We start from the raw sequence: 8,830 nt of genomic DNA on the forward strand, positions 1-8,830 counted from the left end.
TTCTTATCCAATTGGCATGCAACTAATGCCAAAATGTTCATAATTCAATGCCCAATCTTGTGATATGCGAAGGTATGCGCTCTACCGATTGCTCATTGTAGTTATCTTCATGCTTTGGTGGTTTTTGTTGTGAAAACTTCACGGTTCATATTGTTATTCAATTTTGTTTGTCAGCACGTGTGTATGTCATGAAAGTGCTTCAAATGAGATGGAGATGCATTCAGAATACATATAAAAGACATCTATATTATTTTAAAGAGCAAAAACAAAATACGCTTAAATCCAATATGTTTGATCTAGTAAAACATTACCTGAAGAGAAGGAGTGATGAGCAATCGCTACATCGTTTAAAAATGACACAAGCGAAGGGTCTTGAAGCTCTTTGGGTGTTCACATCAGGAGATGGAATGCCTCTGCAGATGTTTCCCATAAATAAAAAAAAAGACAAACAAATGAGCTTTTTGCAATCTTCAGTGTGTTGACAAACACAGCGTTTCCTATTTGTGTCTCATGTCATTGCCACGTGTGTCACGACGCTATTAGAGTGGACCCAAAAGCACGACTCAGACAGGAGTAACAAAGAATACTGTCTTTGGTTGGAAACAGGCTGGGTCAAAACCAGGAGATCAGTCGAAGAAGCAAACAAGTCCAAAAAGGGGCGGGGCAGAGAATCAGAGGTCAGGGCAGGCAGGTCAGGAATATACTCTGATAACGCTGGAGAACTTGGCACGAAAACACAAGACAATCTGGCAGAGGACAAGTGGAAGTGAGGGAGCTAAATAGTGAGGGACTAATGAGGGGATGGGCTGCAGGTGAGAAGGGCGTGAGGACCAGGTGAAGGTAATGAGGGACTAACGAGGTGATCAGAGGCAGGTGAGGGGAGTTGGACTGACGAGATGGGAAGCAGGATCTGGAATGACGTGATAGTTAGTGACAGGATGAAAACAACTACTACAAAAAGGAAGGCGTGGAGCTAAACTGTTACGAGGCAACGTGCGTCTTAGGTCTGGATGAGTGTGTTGCGCGTGTCTCTCTTTTGAACCCCTGGCCGAACCAGGAGGTCAAATTGCAAAACCAGTTCAATCCTTCGCAAAAATCTCTTCAGGCGAGCAACTCTCGTTGCACTCCCGAACGCAATTAAAACATCATTACCCATACATACGTATAAATTATGATTATTATTGGTGCGACTAACTTATTCATGCGAGACTAATGTGCACGCACGCACGCACACGCGGAGTCGTATCGAGTGGTGTATCCCTTTCAGAAACACAAAGGCAACGTCTCTGTGTGTGTCGGTCCATGTCATTAGCATAGCTAATCTGGTGCTAATGAACCAGTAAACTGTGCTGTTTTTAAATCCCTCACACACACACACACACACACACACATACACATAAAACATGCACAGATGCACAATTGAAGAAAGGTTGTCATAATATATGCGTGAGCGAGGCCTGTGTGTGTGTGTGCGTGTGGCAGAGATCATTTTAATCACAAAGGGGAAAAAGAGTTTTAATATCTTCATTACGGAGGTGTCGGCGTGAACGGATGATCCGCCGGCGTTGTTTTGACACCAGAGTGGTTGATGGTGCCGTAAAAAGGACGCCGCACACGACGCTCTCCGACCCGACGGCCGCAGAACGTCGTGCGCGCGGCGAACCGGGGAAACAATTTATGAACCTTTTTGTCCCAAACCCGTTTCGCCCGTTTTCTCCCTTTTTTCTCGGTAGCGATCACTCACAGCGGCGCCGGTGATTAAAACATCAGTCGGGGGGGGGAAAAAAGAAAGAAAAAAAAAGGCATTACTGGGGTGGTGGGAGATGAAGGGTGGCGGGGATTTGGGAGATTTAGAACTACAGTCGACGACATCGGTGTTAACAAAACGCCGCACTGTGATTAGGACGGCTGCGTCGTGTAATCGGCTTAGCGGCGAGCGAGGAGCAGGTGGGCCGGGCTGGTGCGTAGGTGGGAGCGGGGTGGGGGGGGGGGGGCACGTGCAAAAAATGTTGGCATCGATGATGAATTCATGCATCCGTGGGATGGCAGCTGCAATTTGTGACCGCACGACTTTGTCGGCGGCGGCCACGTGTGCCCAGTGGGAATCTTGTCGTCTGAATTCATCAAAAGGGGACAAGAGCTGATATGATCGGTTCGTCAATCAGCTCATGAATTGATTTGGATAATCAATTTGTTGTTTTTGCAATGTTCTTTGAAGCCAAAGCCGACGTTTTGTAGTCCCAGCTCCTCAAATGTGAGCATTCGCGTCTTCACTGTGTTTTTTTTGTGAGTGAAACTGAATAAGATATCTTTTATAATAATATAACCGTTCATGTTCCGGGAGAGGCATCGTTTCACCAACGTCTGGCATTTTACAGAATGAATAAATAATCTGTCTATCAAGACAATAACCGTGAGCCTGTTTGATATAAAGATAGTTGGATCGACTAAACCATGTGAATATTCACTCTTCCAGGTATTGTCTGCAGTGCGACGATCGACCGGAGTGTTGTAGTCTGGTCCTGTACAGCGTCGCTGTGGGATATTACACATTCTGCATCCACTGTGTGGATGAAAGCCGGTTGGTGTGAACAGGTGCCCTGACTGCCATTAGTCAGTGGTGTGTGTGTGTGTGTGTGTGTCGGGATGAGGCTGGCTGAGAGGCTGGCTGATGGATCAGAGGAGCATTGAGTGGACAGACCTCATGATTGATACGCAGATAGGATATGAGGTGCTGCCCGCCCCCCCCACCCGCGCCGACCTGGCACCACCTCCGGAATACGAAAGAGAGAAGCGAGGAGAGGAGGCCGAGTGGAGGGACGAGAAGTTTAAAGAGGAGAATGGAAAAAGTGCGGCGGAGAACAGGTTGAGTTAGTGCCGTGGAGGGAGGGAGAGAGAGAGAGAGAGAGAGAGAGATCCAGGAGGAGGAAAATGAAGAGGAGAGACAAAAGCCAGAGAGAGAACAGATCGGCCCGAGAGAGGGATATTATTCAGAAGAAATGAGAATAATAACGTCGGTGTCGGAATTTCGCAGGGGGAGAAGATTAGGACCATAGTGAGGTGTGTGTGTGTGTGTGTGTGTGGTATTATTACCTTCTTTTCAGTCTCTCATGTATAAATACGGAATAAAAAAATACATGAAATAAGAGAAATCCTCTATCATGTGTTTACCATCTATCGTCGCTTCCTCCTTCTCCCCCCCCCCCCCCCCCCCGTCCTCAATCAGAGAGGGGCCCATGTCCCCCAGAGGCAGTCAATCTTGCCCTGAAATGTAAAACAGACAAGAGGAGCAGATTACCTATTTGCCATTAATGTTTATTCTCTTTGATGTGAGCAGGCATATTTGTGTATGTGTGTGTGTATGTGTGTGTGTGTGTGAGAGAGTTAGATTGAGTGTATGCATGCATGTGCAGATTTGCGCATATACATGTTCATGGCGGAGGTGGGGGTCGGGCGGGTGTCACGGTCTAGTCCGCCGGGAGGGGGGGGGGGGGGGGGAGTAGAGCGTGGTAGCGGCGGTGGCGGCGTCGAGCGCTGATCTGACGCGTACCCCGGTCCAACAGCCTCTCATCACCGCCGGATCACAGGCCCGTCTTTAGGCGAGCGGCGCGGCGCCCGCGCAGCGCTGCGTCCGCGGCGCGGGTTAAACGCGTGTCATCCTGTCAGTCCTTCATCGACTTAGCGGTTCGCTTCAGCGGCGCCGTTAGAAGACGCGGAGGAATGGCAGGTGCGACAAATCCAACCGCTCGCCCCATCAAAGGGAAGCCGAGCGTGTCACACACACACACACACACACACACACACACACACACACATAGGTGAGGGCCCGCACTGCAGGGCACACACACATTCTCCTCATTAATATTTCAGGTGTTTGTCGAGTTAGCGGGGCAGAGCGCTCGCGTCGGGGCGAGGCTTCATTACTGGGCCGCTGTCACGGCCGCGAAGGAGAGGGAGGCCTCTAATTACGCCTGAGACGGATGTCGAGCGAGGTGAGCGGACCGGAGGCGGGATTAAACCCCCAGAGCCACATACGCCGGTTAGAACTGGTGCTCGGTTAAAGAAGGGCGTAACGGACTTGGGGAGGGACCAAGCCTACGACGAACGACTCACACACTCTGTCATATTCATTGAATGTGTTGTAACTCTGTAATAATTCATTCTGGTCACATGACATATATTGCTTCTGTCCATCCTGGAGAGGGGTCCTCCTCTGTTGCTCTCCTGAAGGGGTCTTCACCTTTTTCCCCTGTGAAAGTGTTTTTTCTATTTCTTTGACAGTTTTTCCTGATCCGATGTGAGGTCAAAGGTCAGGGATGTCGTATGTGTACAGATTGTAAAGCCTGATGAGGCAAATTCAGAATTTGGGATATTGCGCTATTTACAGGGTTCGTACAGTCATGAAAAACCTGGGAAAGTCATGGCATTTTAAAATGGTCATTTCCAGGCCTGGAAAAGTCATGGAAAAAACTTAAATCATAAAAGTTTGGGAAAAGTAATGGAAATGTGTTGTAATCACGTGTTCATTTACGCCGAGTTTTAAATAATTAATATGTTTTTTAAAGAAAGACGCTCAAAATATAAGCCGGGCGTACGCCCTCAATATGCAAAATGTTCTATATTTTTCATGTTTATACCGAGATTTTAGTTTGGTCATGGAAATTTGTTTTAAATTCGTGGAAAAGTTATGGAAAAGTCCTGGAAATCCATTGGTCAAAATGTGTAAGAAGAACCCTGTATTTATAATAAACTGAATTGAAAAACCGAATGAGTTGGGCCTCGACAGACGGGTCACGGTGGCTCCGCAAAAGGTTTTCGTGCTGAAAAAAGCAAAAGTGATCAATAATTATTGACGCCTCTGAACCGTCATGTATAATAAACCCCAAGGTTTCACTTGCTAGAGTGGAATAGGCACCCGCTCTGGTGTCCCGCACGGAGGCTGACATGATACATGGCTGCAATGATGATAATAGCAACGATGCACTTCAGTGATCCCCTTAGGCACCTTTCTGGTGTCTTTTCTTCGGAGAGGTCAGAGGTCAGGGTTGACTAAAGACCATCACCCGGAGCTCGCTGCCATCATTGCCTTGGACTTGTGGTTATGAGACAGCGAGCCGCTGGCCGCCCTGTCATGTCTCTGAATGAGGTAATCTAGACGTTTTAGTTGCATAGAAGGACTCTGTGTGTGTGTGTGTGTGTGTGTGTGTGTGTGCAGGGTTGAGCGATGGCCCCGTATTTATTTCGCACAGCAATTTTCCCCCCCGTACGAGATGAGGTGTCGTACATCTGCTAGATAGCTTTTTTCCTGCCTAGCGCCGATATGGAGCGCGTCCAAGGTCATCCAGGCAGCTTGGGAACGGGGAGGGGGGGGGAAGCAAAAAGGTAGGGCAGTTGAGTCAGAGGTGAGGGGGATGAGGAAAATCAGGGACTTTTATTTCTTTGGGGTGAGCAGTGTGGCCTCCCCGCAAATCCAGCCGGTCAGGTGTCGGGCTGGAAATTGCTCCGCAGATTTGTGTCCAACAGATATTTATTGACACTGTTTTTGGACTGTGTGTGTGTGTGTGTGTGTGTGTGTGATGTAGCAGGTGGTTTTGGGTGTCGCTGGCTTCATCAGGAAAGCGAGTGTGTTTTGAGGACATGACGGGTATATCTCGGGTTTTTTTCCGTCAACACGCCACTGAGATGTTGCCGAGAGGACCGTGCTGCCCGGATGGCGGCGCTGACGGATGGGAACTAAAACGAGGACGACTGCAAACGAACGTCCAGTTGCAAAGTGTCTCGCTTCCTGTCGCCGCGGTTTCATCGTGAGAATACACACGACGCCACGCTGGATTTCAAGAGCAGGCTCCCGGCCGCCTGTTATCCCACGGACTCTCGACGCCTCCCCCTCCTCTTCTCCCCCCGTCTGCAGGATGACACTCGGCCCCCTTTTTCTTCCTTCTTCCCCCGTTACCGGACTTGCAAAGCGTTGATTTAAACTGAAAGATGACCTGGTTTAGTTTGGCGGCGTCTTCTCTGCTTCATAAAAATCAACACGCCTGTGAGTCCTGAGATCTGAAGGCGTTGTTTGTTGTTGTTGTCTTGCATCTCTCTCTCTCTCTCTCTCGGTCTTACTCTCTTTCCCCCGTGTTGTCTTTTTTTTGTTCATCCGCGGTGAAGGCCGCTCGAGCGCCGCTCGGCTTTGTTGTCGGAAACCTTTATTTACCAAAGGGAGGAATAAGTGACTGACACAGACGGCCTCTTTCATCCTCGCCTCGCCGCGAGCACTGTTCCCCCCCCCCATCATCCCCCCTCACCCCTCACTTCTGCCAACCCACCCACTCCCCCTACCCCATCCTGCAGGCTCACAACACACTAGCCCACTCCCCTGGGTAGCAACCTAGCTGTAGAGTTTGCACTGTGTAACACACACACACACACACACACACACACACACACACAACTCAACTCACGGGAGGCGTCGCACCGGTACGATCAAATGAGGGAGTTATGGTCCCAAAACAAAGACGAGTTTAACATCAACAACCCCTCTCTCTCCCGCCATCTGTTTCACGAACTGGAACTGTAGACACAAACATAATCTATATTATTACGTTATGTAGCCTCGTCTGGAGAGGTCGTCGCTTTTTTAGACATTGTGTGATGGAGGACTCTCTCGGGCGTCATCCGCGTGTCGGAAAAGGCCGCCTTTAAATCAGGAAGCGTTTTTAAAATGGGGGAAGAACATTCACGCGAGGTCATCGTTCTCATTAATACGGCCATGAAGACATTTTATGAACGATACCTCCAAAGCGTGTGATGGGGCCCATTTATTCGTACCTGTTCATCCAGATGAAGTAACTGGTTGAATTTGGTCGGTTGCGAAATGCTAAATACCGTCGATCGCAATCGAGAAGCGGAGAACGAGAGGGAACAACTTTTCTATTCAGCCGGGATGTGTTTTTTTCTTTTTTCTCTCGTTTGCAGTCGAGTGTCGAGGCGTGGAGATCAAACCTTAAACTGGGTTCGTACGGTCATGGAAAACCTGGAAAAGTCATGGAGTTTTAAAATGATAATTTCCAGGCCTGGAAAAGTCCTGGAAAAAACTTAAATCATAAAAGTTTTGGAAAAGTCCTGGAAATTTTTATATAATCACATGTTCATTTACGCCGAGTTTGAAATAATTAATGCGATTTTTAAAGAAAGACGCTCAAAATATAAGCCGGCGTACGCTCTCAATACGCAACAGTTTAAAAATTGTTCATGTTTATATCGAGATTTCAGTTTAGTCATGGACATTTGGTGAAAAGTCATGGAAAAGTCCTGGAAATCCATCGGTCAAAATGTGTAAGAACCCTGTTTAAACTGTGGCGTTAAATGCCCGAACAGTTGTGTTTGTTTTCTTTGCTCTTCATAACATGCATCATCAGAAGGCCGCTTCATGGCGACCTACCGGTGCCAACACGCCGATGCTTGCCCCCAAAATATTGTAACGAGCATCATTCAAGTTGCATGATTCAGTGTTTCCAAAATAACTCCACAACAAATTATTATGACGGTATAAATTCTTCACATTTTATATTTTGATATTCAAAAGGGCTCGCACCCTACCGATATTTAAGCGAGCTCTCAAAACACACCTCTTCCAGCTCGCTTTCACCTGCTGACCCCCTGACCCCGATGCGACCCACACAGCTTCTCCGGTCTGCGTTCCTTTCTTATTGTTACCATACGGCCTGTTTGTTTGTTTTGTCTGCTTTCTTTTTGTTTTGTTCTGTTTGTCTCGTGTCCCCTGTAAAGCGTCTTTGTGTACCTTGAAAAGCGCTCTAGAAGTCTGAAATAGTATTATTATTATTATTATTATTATTATTACCTTTGCATTGAAAATGCGGAAGGTTATGTTTTGATCGCCGTGTATTTATTTATTTGTATGCGTGTTACTCGCATAACTCAAAAAGTATTAAACCGAATCGCATGACATTTGGTGGGATGATTGGTTATTATCCGGGGACCATTTGATTAGATTTTGGGATCAATTGGGTCAAAGGTCAAGGTCAAGGTCATGGAAAGGTCAACATCTTCTTTTTACCATAGCGCGGTCAATTTTTATCCAATTGGCATGCAACTAATGCCAAAATGTTCATAATTCAATGCCCAATCTTGTGATATGCGAAGGTATGCGCTCTACCGAGTGCCCGTTCTAGTTATTATTATTCAGGGTTGAAGAAAAAATAAATAAAAGTTTGTTTGAAGTTCACAGCTCTAATCATTTCGAAAATGTAGGTCATTTGATTAAACACAAATCTGTATAATTAATATTAGTGTCATTAGAGCAGTCGCTTTATATGTATGTATATGAAGGTACAGCATTTAGTTTGATGACTCAACCCAGTAGAAGTGTGACACTCCCTCTGTCCTTCTGTTATTTCTTTGGTAGAGACACACTTGCAATATTTAGCAAATCAAATCTCTACGATGCCAAAGACGAATACGACTCATTCTCTCCACTTTCACGACCGTGAAAAGCCTCGCCCGTCTGGCCGGACCCAGGGAAAAACACTTTTAGCTCTGGCAGAGGAAAAACGAGCACCAAATGTATCTCTCTCTCTTTCCTTCCTGCCATACTCTCTGTCTCTCTCTCTCTCTATTTAAGCTTCTTGAAGTTCTTCCAAATTGGGTTTTAAATGCCAATTAGGAGGTTGAATGTAGTAAAATAAAAGCAAATGCAGGCAGGATGGCCTCACCTTCTGGCTGGTTGGGCTTCAGAGAGAGCCGAGCCGGACCTTTTGGCTCCCGGCGAGGCTTTGAGAGAAATATCCTGCCTAATGAACACATTAATTAGAACCATAAC

The 8,830-nt window shown here is 46.9% G+C and overlaps 1 protein-coding gene across 2 annotated transcripts in view; it reads left to right on the forward strand.

Annotated features, from left to right (window-relative positions):
• rsrc1 (arginine/serine-rich coiled-coil 1) overlaps positions 1-8,830 on the forward strand; it is a 136,312-nt gene that overhangs the window by 5,669 nt on the left and 121,813 nt on the right. The window lies entirely within an intron of this gene.

This window comes from Pseudoliparis swirei, chromosome 20, assembly GCF_029220125.1.
Source record: "Pseudoliparis swirei isolate HS2019 ecotype Mariana Trench chromosome 20, NWPU_hadal_v1, whole genome shotgun sequence".
Lineage (NCBI taxonomy): Eukaryota > Metazoa > Chordata > Actinopteri > Perciformes > Liparidae > Pseudoliparis > Pseudoliparis swirei.